Raw genomic sequence first — 12955 nt, 5'->3', positions numbered from 1 at the left:
ACCCCTTGATCACCCCCCGTCACCAGTGTCGCTAAGCGATCATTTTTCTGATCGCTGTATTAGTGTCGCTGGTGACGCTAGTTAGTGAGGTAAATATTTAGGTTCGCCGTCAGCGTTTTATAGCGTCAGGGACCCCCATATACTATCTGATAAATGTTTTAACCCCTTGATTGCCCCCTAGTTAACCCTTTCACCACTGATCACCGTATAACCGTTACGGTTGACGCTGGTTAGTTTGTTTATTTTTTATAGTGTCAGGGCACCCGCCGTTTATTACCGAATAAAGGTTTAGCCCCCCGATCGCCCGGCGGTGATATGCGTCGCCCCAGGCAGCGTCAGATTAGCGCCAGTACCGCTAACACCCACGCACGCACCGTACACCTCCCTTAGTGGTATAGTATCTGAACGCATCAATATCTGATCCGATCAGATCTATACTAGCGTCCCCAGCAGTTTAGGGTTCCCAAAAATGCAGTGTTAGCGGGATCAGCCCAGATACCTGCTAGCACCTGCGTTTTGTGCCTCCGCCCAGCCCACCCAACTGCAGTATCGATCGATCACTGTCACTTACAAAACACTAAACGCATAACTGCAGCGTTCGCAGAGTCAGGCCTGATCCCTGCGATCGCTAACAGTTTTTTTGGTAGCATTTTGGTGAACTGGCAAGCACCAGCCCCAGGCGTCAGGTTAGCGCCAGTACCGCTAACACCCACGCACGCAGCATACGCCTCCCTTAGTGGTATAGTATCTGAACGGATCAATATCTGATCCGATCAGATCTATACTAGCGTCCCCAGCAGTTTAGGGTTCCCAAAAACGCAGTGTTAGCGGAATCAGCCCAGATACCTGCTAGCACCTGCGTTTTGCGCCTCCGCCCGGCCCAGCCCACCCAAGTGCAGTATCGATCGATCACTGACACTTACAAAACACTAAACGCATAACTGCAGCGTTCGCAGAGTCAGGCCTGATCCCTGCGATCGCTAACAGTTTTTTTGGTAGTATTTTGGTGAACTGGCAAGCACCAGCCCCAGGCAGCGTCAGATTAGCGCCAGTACCGCTAACACCCACGCACGCACCGTACACCTCCCTTAGTGGTATAGTATCTGATCGCATCAATATCTGATCCGATCAGATCTATACTAGCGTCACCAGCAGTTTAGGGTTCCCAAAAACGCAGTGTTAGCGGGATCAGCCCAGATACCTGCTAGCACCTGCGTTTTGCCCCTCCGCCCGGCCCGGCCCAGCCCACCCAAGTGCAGTATCGATCGATCACTGTCACTTACAAAACACTAAACGCATAACTGCAGCGTTCGCAGAGTCAGGCCTGATCCCTGCGATCGCTAACAGTTTTTTGGTAGCGTTTTGGTGAACTGGCAAGCGCCAGCGGCCTAGTACACCCCGGTCGTAGTCAAACCAGCACTGCAGTAACACTTGGTGACGTGGCGAGTCCCATAAGTGCAGTTGAAGCTGGTGAGGTGGCAAGCACAAGTAGTGTCCCGCTGCCACCAAGAAGACAAACACAGGCCTGTCGTGCCCATAGTGCCCTTCCTGCTGCATTCGCCAATCCTAATTGGGAACCCACCACTTCTGCAGCGCCCGTACTTCCCCCATTCACATCCCCAACCAAATGCAGTCGGCTGCATGAGAGGCATTTTTATGTCCTCCCGAGTACCCCTACCCAACGAACCCCCCCAAAAAAGATGTCGTGTCTGCAGCAAGCGCGGATATAGGCGTGACGCCCACTATTATTGTCCCTCCTGTCCTGACAATCCTGGTCTTTGCATTGGTGAATGTTTTGAACGCTACCATTCACTAGTTGAGTATTAGCGTAGGGTACAGCATTGCACAGACTAGGCACACTTTCACAGGGTCTCCCAAGATGCCATCGCATTGTGAGAGACCCGAACCTGGAACCGGTTACAGTTATAAAAGTTAGTTACAAAAAAAGTGTAAAAAAAAAAAAAAATATGAAATAAAAAAAAATAGTTGTTGTTTTATTGTTCTCTCTCTCTCTATTCTCTCTCTATTGTTCTGCTCTTTTTTACTGTATTCTATTCTGCAATGTTTTATTGTTATTGTTATTGTTATTATGTTTTATCATGTTTGTTTTTCAGGTATGTAATTATTTATACTTTACTGTTTACTGTGCTTTATTGTTAACCATTGTTAACCATTTTTTTGTCTTCAGGTACGCCATTCACGACTTTGAGTGGTTATACCAGAATGATGCCTGCAGGTTTAGGTATCATCTTGGTATCATTCTTTTTTATCCAGCGGTCGGCTTTCATGTAAAAGCAATCCTAGCGGCTAATTAGCCTCTAGACTGCTTTTACAAGCCGTGGGAGGGAATGCCCCCCCCCCCACCGTCTTCCGTGTTTTTCTCTGGCTCTCCTGTCTCAACAGGGAACCTGAGAATGCAGCCGGTGATTCAACCAGCTGACCATAGAGCTGATCAGAGACCAGAGTGGCTCCAAACATCTCTATGGCCTAAGAAACCAGAAGCTACGAGTATTTCATGACTTAGATTTCGCCGGATGTAAATAGCGCCATTGGGAAATTGGGGAAGCATTTTATCACACCGATCTTGGTGTGGTCAGATGCTTTGAGGGCAGAGGAGAGATCTAGGGTCTAATAGACCACAATTTTTTCAAAAAAGAGTACCTGTCACTACCTATTGCTATCATAGGGGATATTTACATTCCCCGAGATAACAATAAAAATGATTAAAAAAAAAAATATGAAAGGAACAGTTTAAAAGTAAGATTAAAAAAGCAAAAAAATAATAAAGAAAAAAAAAAAAAAAACACCCCTGTCGCCCCCTGCTCTCGCGCTAAGGCGAACGCAAGCGGCGGTCTGTCGTCAAACGTAAACAGCAATTGCACCATGCATGTGAGGTATCACCGCGAAGGCCAGATCGAGTGCAGTAATTTTTCCAGTAGACCTCCTCTGTAAATCTAAAGTGGTAACCTGTAAAGGCTTTTGAAGGCTTTTAAACATGTATTTATTTTGTTGCCACTGCACGTTTGTGCGCAATTTTAAAGCATGTCATGTTTGGTATCCATGTACTCGGCCTAAGATCATCTTTTTTATTTCATCAAACATTTGGGCAATATAGCGTGTTTTAGTGCATTAAAATTAAAAAAAGTGTGTTTTTTCCCCAAAAAATGCGTTTGAAAAATCGCTGCGCAATTACTGTGTGAAAAAAAAAAATGAAACACCCACCATTTTAATCTGTAGGGCATTTGCTTTAAAAAAATATATAATGTTTGGGGGTTCAAAGTAATTTTTTTGCAAAAAAAAAAAACTTTTTCATGTAAACAATAAGTGTCAGAAAGGGCTTTGTCTTCAAGTGGTTAGAAGAGTGGGTGATGTGTGACATAAGCTTCTAAATGTTGTGCATAAAATGCCAGGACAGTTCAAAACCCCCCCAAATGACCCCATTTTGGAAAGTAGACACCCCAAGCTATTTGCTGAGAGGCATGTCGAGTCCATGGAATATTTTATATTGCGACACAAGTTGCGGGAAAGAGACAAATTTTTTTTTTTTTTTTGCACAAAGTTGTCACTAAATGATATATTGCTCAAACATGCCATGGAAATATGTGAAATTACACCCCAAAATACATTCTGCTGCTTCTCCTGAGTACGGGGATACCACATGCGTGAGACTTTTTGGGAGCCTAGCCGCGTACGGGACCCCGAAAACCAAGCACCGCCTTCAGGCTTTCTAAGGGCGTGAATTTTTGATTTCACTCTTCACTGCCTATCACAGTTTCGGAGGCCATGGAATGCCCAGGTGGCACAAAACCCCCCCAAATGACCCCATTTTGGAAAGTAGACACCCCAAGCTATTTGCTGAGAGGTATAGTGAGTATTTTGCAGACCTCACTTTTTGTCACAAAGTTTTGAAAATTGAAAAAAGAAAAAAAAAAATGTTTTTTCTTGTCTTTCTTCATTTTCAAAAACAAATGAGAGCTGCAAAATACTCACCATGCCTTTCAGCAAATAGCTTGGGGTGTCTACTTTCCAAAATGGGGTCATTTGGGGGGGTTTTGTGCCACCTGGGCATTCCATGGCCTCCGAAACTGTGATAGGCAGTAAAGAGTGAAATCAAAAATTTTCACCCTTAGAAATCCTGAAGGCAGTGATTGGTTTTCGGGGTCCAGTACGCGGCTAGGCTCCCAAAAAGTCCCACACATGTGGTATCCCCATACTCAGGAGAAGCAGCTAAATGTATTTTGGGGTGCAATTCCACATATGCCCATGGCCTGTGTGAGCAATATATCATTTAGTGACAACTTTATGAAAAAAAAAAAAAAAAAAGTGTCACTTTCCCACAACTTGTGTCAAAATATAAAATATTCCATGGACTCAATATGCCTCTCAGCAAATAGCTTGGGGTGTCTACTTTCCAAAATGGGGTCATTTTGGGGGGTTTTGTGCCATCTTGGCATTCCATGGCCTCCGAAACTGTGATAGGCAGTGAAGAGTGAAAGCAAAAATTTACACCCTTAGAAATCCTGAAGGCGGTGATTGGTTTTCGGGGCCCCGTACGCGGCTAGGCTCCCAAAAAGTCCCACACATGTGGTATCCCCATACTCAGGAGAAGCAGCTAAATGTATTTTGGGGTGCAATTCCACATAGGCCCATGGCCTGTGTGAGCAATATATCATTTAGTGACCACTTTTTGTAAATATTTTTTTTTTTTTTTTTTTTTGTCATTTTTCAATCACTTGGGACAAAAAAAATAAATATTCAATGGGTTCAACATGCCTCTCAGCAATTTCCTTGGGGTGTCTACTTTCCAAAATGGGGTCATTTGGGGGGGTTTTGTACTGCCCTGCCATTTTAGCACCTCAAGAAATGACATAGGCAGTCATAAACTAAAAGCTGTGTAAATTCCAGAAAATGTACCCTAGTTTGTAGACGCTATAACTTTTGCGCAAACCAATAAATATACGCTTATTGACATTTTTTTTACCAAAGACATGTGGCCGAATACATTTTGGCCTAAATGTATGACTAAAATTTAGTTTATTGGATTTTTTTTATAACAAAAAGTAGAAAATATCATTTTTTTTCAAAATTTTCGGTCTTTTTCCGTTTATAGCGCAAAAAATAAAAACCGCAGAGGTGATCAAATACCATCAAAAGAAAGCTCTATTTGTGGGAAGAAAAGGACGCAAATTTAGTTTGGGTACAGCATTGCATGACCGCGCAATTAGCAGTTAAAGCGACGCAGTGCCAAATTGGAAAAAGACCTCTGGTCCTTAGGCAGCATAATGGTCCGGGGCTCAAGTGGTTAAAGAAAAAAAGATTACAAAAAATGGAAAATCAATTTTTAATCCACCTGAATATGTCTATTAACCACTTAAAGACCACCTACTGCATATGTACTACAGCAGGGCGGCTCTGTTTGGCAAAATAACGTACCTGTATGTCATTTCATGCAATAGATACGGGGGGGGGGGAGGGCACACGTGCCCATTTGACAGAGGGGGAGCCAATCAGTGGATCTGGTGGACCTGACGTCTGCCGGCCACCCGCGATTGTTCCCCAGAGAGGCAGAATGACAATCTGCCTATGTAAAAAAGACAGATCACTGTTCTGACAGGGGAGGACACAGAGGTCTTCTGTTCCTGCTAAGCAGGAACACTGATCTCTGTGTTCCCCCAGTCAGTCCATCCCCACACAGTTAGCAAGCACCTCGTAGGGACACACTTAACCCTTTGATAGCCCCTGATGTTAACCCCTTCCCAGCCAGTGTCATTAGTACAGTAACAGTGCATATTTTTAGCACTGATCACTGTAATAATGTCACTGGTCCCCAAAAGTGTCAAAAGTGTCAGTTAGGGGTTTGATTTGTCTGCCAGAATGTCGCAGTCCCGCTAAAATTTACTGATCGCCACCATTACTAGTAAAATAAAAAAATAAATAAAAATGCCATAAAAATATCCCATAGTTTGGAGACGCTATAACTTTTGCGCAAACCAGTCAATATACGTTTATTGGGATTTTTTACTAAAAATATGTAGCAGAATACATATTGGCCTAAATTGATGAAGAAAATTAGATTTTTTAATTTTTTTTATTGGGTGTGTATTATAGTAGAAAGTAAAAAATATTGTTTTTTTTTCAAAATTGTCAGTCTTTTTTTTGTTTATATAAAAACCGCAGAGATTATCAAATACCACCAAAATAAAGCTCTATTTGTGGGGGGAAGAAAGGACATACATTTTATTTGGGTACAGCGTTGCACGACTGCGCAATTGTCAGTTAAAGTAATGCAGTGCAACGCATCGCAAAAAATGGCCTGGTCATAAAGGGAGTAAAACCTTCTGGGACTGAAGTGGTTAGGATTTGTTTAATCTGAATAGAAAAATCTAGGTCAGGATTTCAGGCGGTCATTATTTATCAATTGTATGCTTAGGGCAATCAAAAATAATTAATGTGGGGGCGTGACCGGAGGCTGACCTGTATGGATGTGTGAGCCGTTTGCTCCCTCTCAGCCCACAGCTACAAGGCCTAATTTGGGGACTTAACTTCACCTGCACATGGGGGGTTCAAGGAGAACCCGATCCACTAAAGCCCGGGGATCATCCCAGCCTCCGTCTGGCACATCGGAGACACTCAGGGGTTATTTTACACCCCTCCCATGCCAGGCTCTAACCCATCCACAGAGCTCCCCTCCACTGGACTGGATTTCACCCGGTCCGTAGACCGCATCATAGGGCACAGTGAGTCTCTCCCCCCATTCAGCCTCCCAGGAGGCGCTATTTCAGGGAACACTGCCCGCTCCACTAGGCCTCACTGGAGCCTCCTGCACACAGTGCACAGGCGCCTTTCCACGGCTGCTGCGGATGGCCTCGGATCCAGGCATGTCGGCAGCAGCCCCTGGCTCCCCCACCTCCTCTGAGGATTCGGAGGACTTTCCCCACGCCAGCTTCTCTGCACATGCAGGACATTGAGTTCCCTTCAGCAGACCTACAGAGGCAACACATGCCACAGCAGGCCTACTACCAGGCCCCAGCTCCCCCTAAGGAACAAAGGCAATCTCGCTCCGGGGCTCTGACTTAGTAAGGGGGGATCGGGACAGTGCTGCTACATATGCCCAAGCTGCTAGCCCCTTGCTTTCTGCGGTCGTGGGGGACACGCTGAGACAACCTCCTTTGCAACCACAGCCCTCAGTGGAGAATAGCACATGGGGCCTACAGCCACGGTCTGCAGCCCAGGCTCAAACCGAGACTTTTTTGCCACATCAGCAAACTTCTGCTTTTCAATATACCCCTCACCAGAAGACACCGGACCCCCATAAACAACTGCCTCCCTCATGGCAAGATTATCTTCAAGCTATCCCGACCAAGGAGGATTTTAGGCAATTAATTGAAGATGTTAAATCTACTTGCCGAACTGAAATCCAAGTACTACAAGCTAATTTTAAACACCTGGCTGACAGGGTGGAAATGGCGGAGAAAGAAATCCAGGAAACCAAACTAGCAGTGCATCGTACTCAATTGCAAGGTGCAGATCATCGTATACTGTTGAGGGATATGCAACGCCATGTAGAAGACTTAGATAATAGGGGGCGCAGGAACAACATCTGAATCAGAAGTTTACCTGAATCAGAAGGTCCAGAGGACTTACACAAAATCCTGCAAACCCTATTTAATGACATCCTGGGAGATCCCCCAAATAAACCCATAGAAATGGACAGGGCTCATCGTGCTTTGCGTCCTAAGGGATCGGTCTCTAAACCACGAGATGTCATTTGCAAAGTCAACTCGTACCCGCTAAAAGAGGACATCATGCGAAAAGCTCAATCCATTCGGAAGGTGGTCTTTGCCAATACACAAATTCAACTTTATCCAGATCTTTCATGGATTACCTTGCAGAAACGTAGGCTCCTGCAACCCCTTCTTCTCTTGCTGCAAGAAAAAGATATTATCTACCGATGGGGCTTCCCTTTCAGCCTAACAGCACGGAGAGATGGACAGTCAGCTGTTCTACGTTACCCCGAAGATTTGGAGGCCTTTTGTGATACCTTGGGGCTCCCCGTCCCCCGGCTCCAGGACTGGGACTTGCTCGCCACCCCACCCCCTCCTCCATCAGTCTGGCAGAGGGTCCCTCCGACCAAACGTTCTCGGGGTCAAGGCTCCCCCCATAAGACTTGAAGATCTGAGAGTGGTTGTTCTTCCGCCCACTGGACCCCCCGGTTGTTTACTCCCTAAAGTTCCCTTAAAGTTTTATTATTGTCTCTAGAGTATCCTCACTTTATTTCCTCACGTCCTCTGGCCTGTTGTTTTCACTTCTGGCCGGTTGGACCTACTGGAACTTAGTTAATCCTGTGTTTTGCAGGACATGCAGAATTTGTATGCAATGTCTATTATGATTATTGTGCACATGATTGACTTGTCTTTCTCTTCTCTTCCTGCCTCTACTTTCCCCTTCTTTACCCTTCCCCTGGCTCGACTCCTGATCCTGACAATCATCCACACGGCCCCTCGGCTCTCGGCATCCCCCTCACTTTGGCACCATGGCACTCCGGCGACTGGATCAGCTAAGTATCTTTTTTTTCCATATACCCATCACTATGGCTAAAGTAATGTCATTAAACGTCCACTGGTTGAACTCCAATAGGAAGAGACGTCTGGCGCTCACTGAGTTTAGGCATTCTGGGGCAGACATTATTATGATCCAGGAGATTCACTTTAACAAGGGGGACTCCTTCGCGTTCGCCTTCAGACGTTACCCTCAAATCTATCAGGCATTTAACACCCGTAAACGCGCGGGAGTGGCTATCCTTTTCAAGCGTGGTTCACCCTTTCAATGTTTTGAGTCCTATATTGACCCTAGGGGACACTACATTATATTACGCGGCAAGTGGTAGACTCAGATGGTCACCCTATGCACCACCTATGCCCCAAATTCCCATCAGATTAACTTTCTCACCAAGGTATTCGCACGACTGTTTCGAACGCCCAACAAATTCCTGATAGTTGGAGGGGACTTTAATCTGTCCTATTCATCGGTATACATCCGCCACGTGGTAAACCCCCGAAACTCACAGACCAGGGCCTCTAGAGAATCGAAACTTTTTCGACAGATCACTAGAAGGTATGCCCTGTTTGACTCCTGGCGGGCTCTCCCGGGGAAAGACAGTACACGTTCTATTCTGCACCCCATCATATGCACTCACGTATTGATTATCTTTTTGTCAACAATGCCACTTTACGAATTATCAACCATGCGCGGATCCATCAGATCTCCTGGTCGGATCATGCCCCCATTTTCATGACATTAAATTTGGGCACCCCTAATTACAGGCCCTGCCATTGGCAACTTAACACTTTTCTCCTACAACATCCTCCGTCTAAGATGGAGCTAGACACAACATTGCAGTATTATTTCCTTGAGAATGCAACACCTGAGGTTTCCCCCTCCGTTCTTTGGAAGGCCCATAAGGCAGTCCTTGGAGACCGGTGCATAGCGCTTGCCTCGGCCATGAAGAAAGATGCAATGGCCACTAAGCTGCAAGGCGAGAGGGAACTGAGGGCCTTGGAGCAGAATTTACAAGTCTCCCCATCAGTACCCCTCCTTAAAAAAATTGTCTGCTTACGCATGACTCTCAAAGACCTGGCTATTGGCTGGGTGGAAAAAGCTTTACGGAGACTGAAACAGCTCTATTATGATAAGGGTAACAGGGTCCACTCCCTCTTGGCCCGTAAGTTGACCGAACGTTCAAACATATCTACACCTCATCGGATCAAAAACAAAGAGGGCTGCCTGATCTCCCATCCCCATGATATAGTCCAAACCTTTGCGGAATTTTATACCACACTATATAATAACCCAGAGATTCCTCATGGTGCTCCTTCCTCAGAACTAACTGACCGACTGACTCAATACCTGGAAAGTAGTGAGATCCCCCTGCTCCAGGCCTCAGACCTTTTTTCTCTCAATGCAACTATATCCGAGGAGGAAATTGCTCTTACCATTAAGTCCTTGCCCACCCGTAAATCCCCAGGCCCTGACGGACTTCCCTATGAATACTACAAATCCTTTCTCCCTATTCTCTTGCCGCACATGTGTAAACCTTTTAATGCTTTCCCCCAAACACCTATACCCTCTGATATGCCGAGTTTCTTTCTTACATTAATTCCAAAACCCGACAAAGACCCTGCCCTTTGTGCTAGTTATAGGCCAATTGCACTTCTAAATTCCAACCTTAATATTTTTACAAAGCTTCTATCTATCCGCCTGAATGCGATATTGCCATCCCTGATCCATAAAGATCAGGTGTGCTTTGTTCTTCTCCGCCAAGCGGGGGATAACACGAGACGGGTCATCGATTTGATAGATGTGGCGAATAGGGAAGGCCAGGCGTTCCTGGTCTTGGGACTGGACACAGAAAAGGCGTTTGATCGCCTTGGCCGGCCTTTCCTGTTCGCCATGTTAAGATATATGGGCTTTCGTGGAGCCTTTCTGCGGGCCATTCAACATTTATACACTAACCCCACGTCCCAGGTCAAGACCCCTTTTGCTCTGTCCCCCACTTTCTCGATAACGAATGGAACCCGTCAGGGATGCCCGCTCTCTCCTTTATTGTTTGCACTGTGTGTTGAGCCCCTGGTGGCGTCCATCCGTGGAACCCCAAATGTTTGAGGTGTTTCGGTCCGGGGGAGGGAGTTTAAATTAGCATTGTTTGCGGATGATGTCATCCTTACCCTCACTCAACCTAGGATATCACTACCCAACTTACATGCTGAACTGGATACCTACAAATCCCTCTCCGGATACAAAATTAATGCAACCAAATCAGAAGCAATCCCAATTAATTTCTCGGCTGCAGAAATACATCTCCAGCAGTGTTTTCCCTATCACTGGAGGACCTCCAGTCCCCCAGTGATAGGGAAAATCTCTCCCTTGGGTGACACAGAACCTTTTTCATATGGGCCACCTGGTGGACCCCAGGTCACGTAGAATGCTATCGTTTACCCAATTACAGACAAAATATGATTTGCCTCGCCAGGTGTTTTATGGGTATCTGCAGTTACGTCACTACGCCCAGACTATTGCCCTGGATCTCCAATTTTCGGCGCCATCCCCCTTTGAGAGCATAATCTTAGAAGGAACAGCACGCCGAGGCCTGATATCAGATATCTACCGGCTGCTTAATTCCCACTCCATTACCACCCAAGGTAAGCATGCATATATGCTTCGCTGGGAAAAAGTTCTGGGGGAAGTAATCCCAGAAGCAACATGGAGGGTGATCTGGTCTCAGGCAGCAAAAAGCTCCTACTGTACCCTTTATAAGGAGAACTCATACAAAATTCTATATTTTTGGTAGCTGACACCGGACATGCTTCATGCTATATATCCCTCCTGCTCAGATAGGTGCTGGTGCTGTAGGGGAGATCGGGGCACCCTATACCACATATATTGGACCTGCCCTAAGATTGTCCCTTTTTGGACAGAGACACAGCTCCTGCTATCCCGCCTTTTGGGAGTGCAAGTCCCCCTGACTCCAAAACTTTTTTTTATTAGGGGTGTCTCCTCTGAGGATTCCCAAATCCTCTAAAAAATTGCTAAGACATATTTTAACAGCTGCTCCATGCCTAGTTGCCCTCCACTCCCCCCCCTCCCAGGAAGATCTGTACGCTAGAATAAAAGATGTAGAGCTTATGGAAAAGATGACAGCTAGACTACAAGATAGGCTGGAAATGCACAATAGGATCTGGGAGGAGTGGCACCTTCATGAGGATCTGCCTTGAGCCGAGGGTTGAGCCTCCATTCCTATCCCCCTTACCCTCCCTTCCTACCTTTCCCTTACTCTTACCCCTCTCTGTACTTTCTAACCTGTTTGTTTTGTTTCTTCTTACCCTTGTTTTCTTGTTTTTCTCTGACTATGTAATAGCCTGTAGTAGATGTAGTTTGAGATTTGACGTATTAGGCAGTAGGCCAAATATGACTATGCATTACTCACAGTGCTATGTATGGACACAATGTATGTATAGGCTAACCTGTTGCTCTTATGTTGACTTTCGTACGTTACAGTGCACAGGATATGTTCATTTGTTGCTTGTTAAACGTAATAAAATAAAATGTTATTTGAAAAAAAAAAAAATAAATGTGTTCAGTTGCCTTAAATATGCATTAAATCACACATAACCAATTACAGCTTATATGCAGTTTCCCAGAAAGAAAAACACATTAAATTGAAGAAGACATCTGCTCTATAACACCTTGATCAAATAAGTGTTGGGACCATACCCTAGCATTTATATAACTTGTACATGGACAGATGGTGTTGAAGACCCCCACCTGTTTAGGTATTCTTGTTCCATGTTTGGCCTTTTTCTCCCGCTTCTGAACCAGTTGTCCTTTCTGTCCAAGATGTGCAAAGGTCTTCAACACCCACATATAAGGCTGTTTTATCATCTTTACCCTTGCAATCTGTCAACAATTCTAACTTTCAACCATGAAATTCAAACCATTTAAGTGCATCTAAACCTGAATATTTTAAAGTTTATGAGCCCTTCATTCGTTTTCTTTTATTCAGGCTTCTTTCCTTTTACTTTCTAATTGACATCCCTCCAGTAACACACTTTCTTTACGAGAATGACAACACTTACTCACCATACTGCGTCAATGGAGGAATAAAGATGTCACTCTAAAGCCTCATACACACGATCAGACTTTATACAAACTTTTCCGTAGATTTCTGTGCAAAGGGCGTTGGCCGTGAACTTGTTAAGCATACACATGGCAGGACTTTTTAGGCAACAAACACCAACGTAGTGACCTTTCAACGTACTGGCGACACTTGAAAAGAGGACATTCAATTCTCCGGCGCCACCCTTTGGTCAACTTCTGTATAGTTGTCTGATCTTTTGCATTGGTTCTGAGCAAGCGTGTTTGTACTTTGTACCGAAGTCCGATGGTTTTGTGTACACAC

At 45.2% G+C, this 12955-nt stretch overlaps 1 protein-coding gene across 2 annotated transcripts in view; it reads right to left on the bottom strand.

Moving 5' to 3' along the window:
• The window catches only part of LOC141103546 (dimethylaniline monooxygenase [N-oxide-forming] 2-like), a 48536-nt gene that overhangs the window by 12090 nt on the left and 23491 nt on the right, over positions 1 to 12955 (bottom strand). The gene's annotated exons all lie outside the window — the stretch shown is intronic.

The sequence above is a fragment of the Aquarana catesbeiana genome, linkage group LG07 (genome assembly GCF_042186555.1).
Source record: "Aquarana catesbeiana isolate 2022-GZ linkage group LG07, ASM4218655v1, whole genome shotgun sequence".
NCBI classification, from domain to species: Eukaryota; Metazoa; Chordata; class Amphibia; order Anura; family Ranidae; genus Aquarana; species Aquarana catesbeiana.
This window is presented reverse-complemented; position numbering and strand designations above follow the sequence as displayed.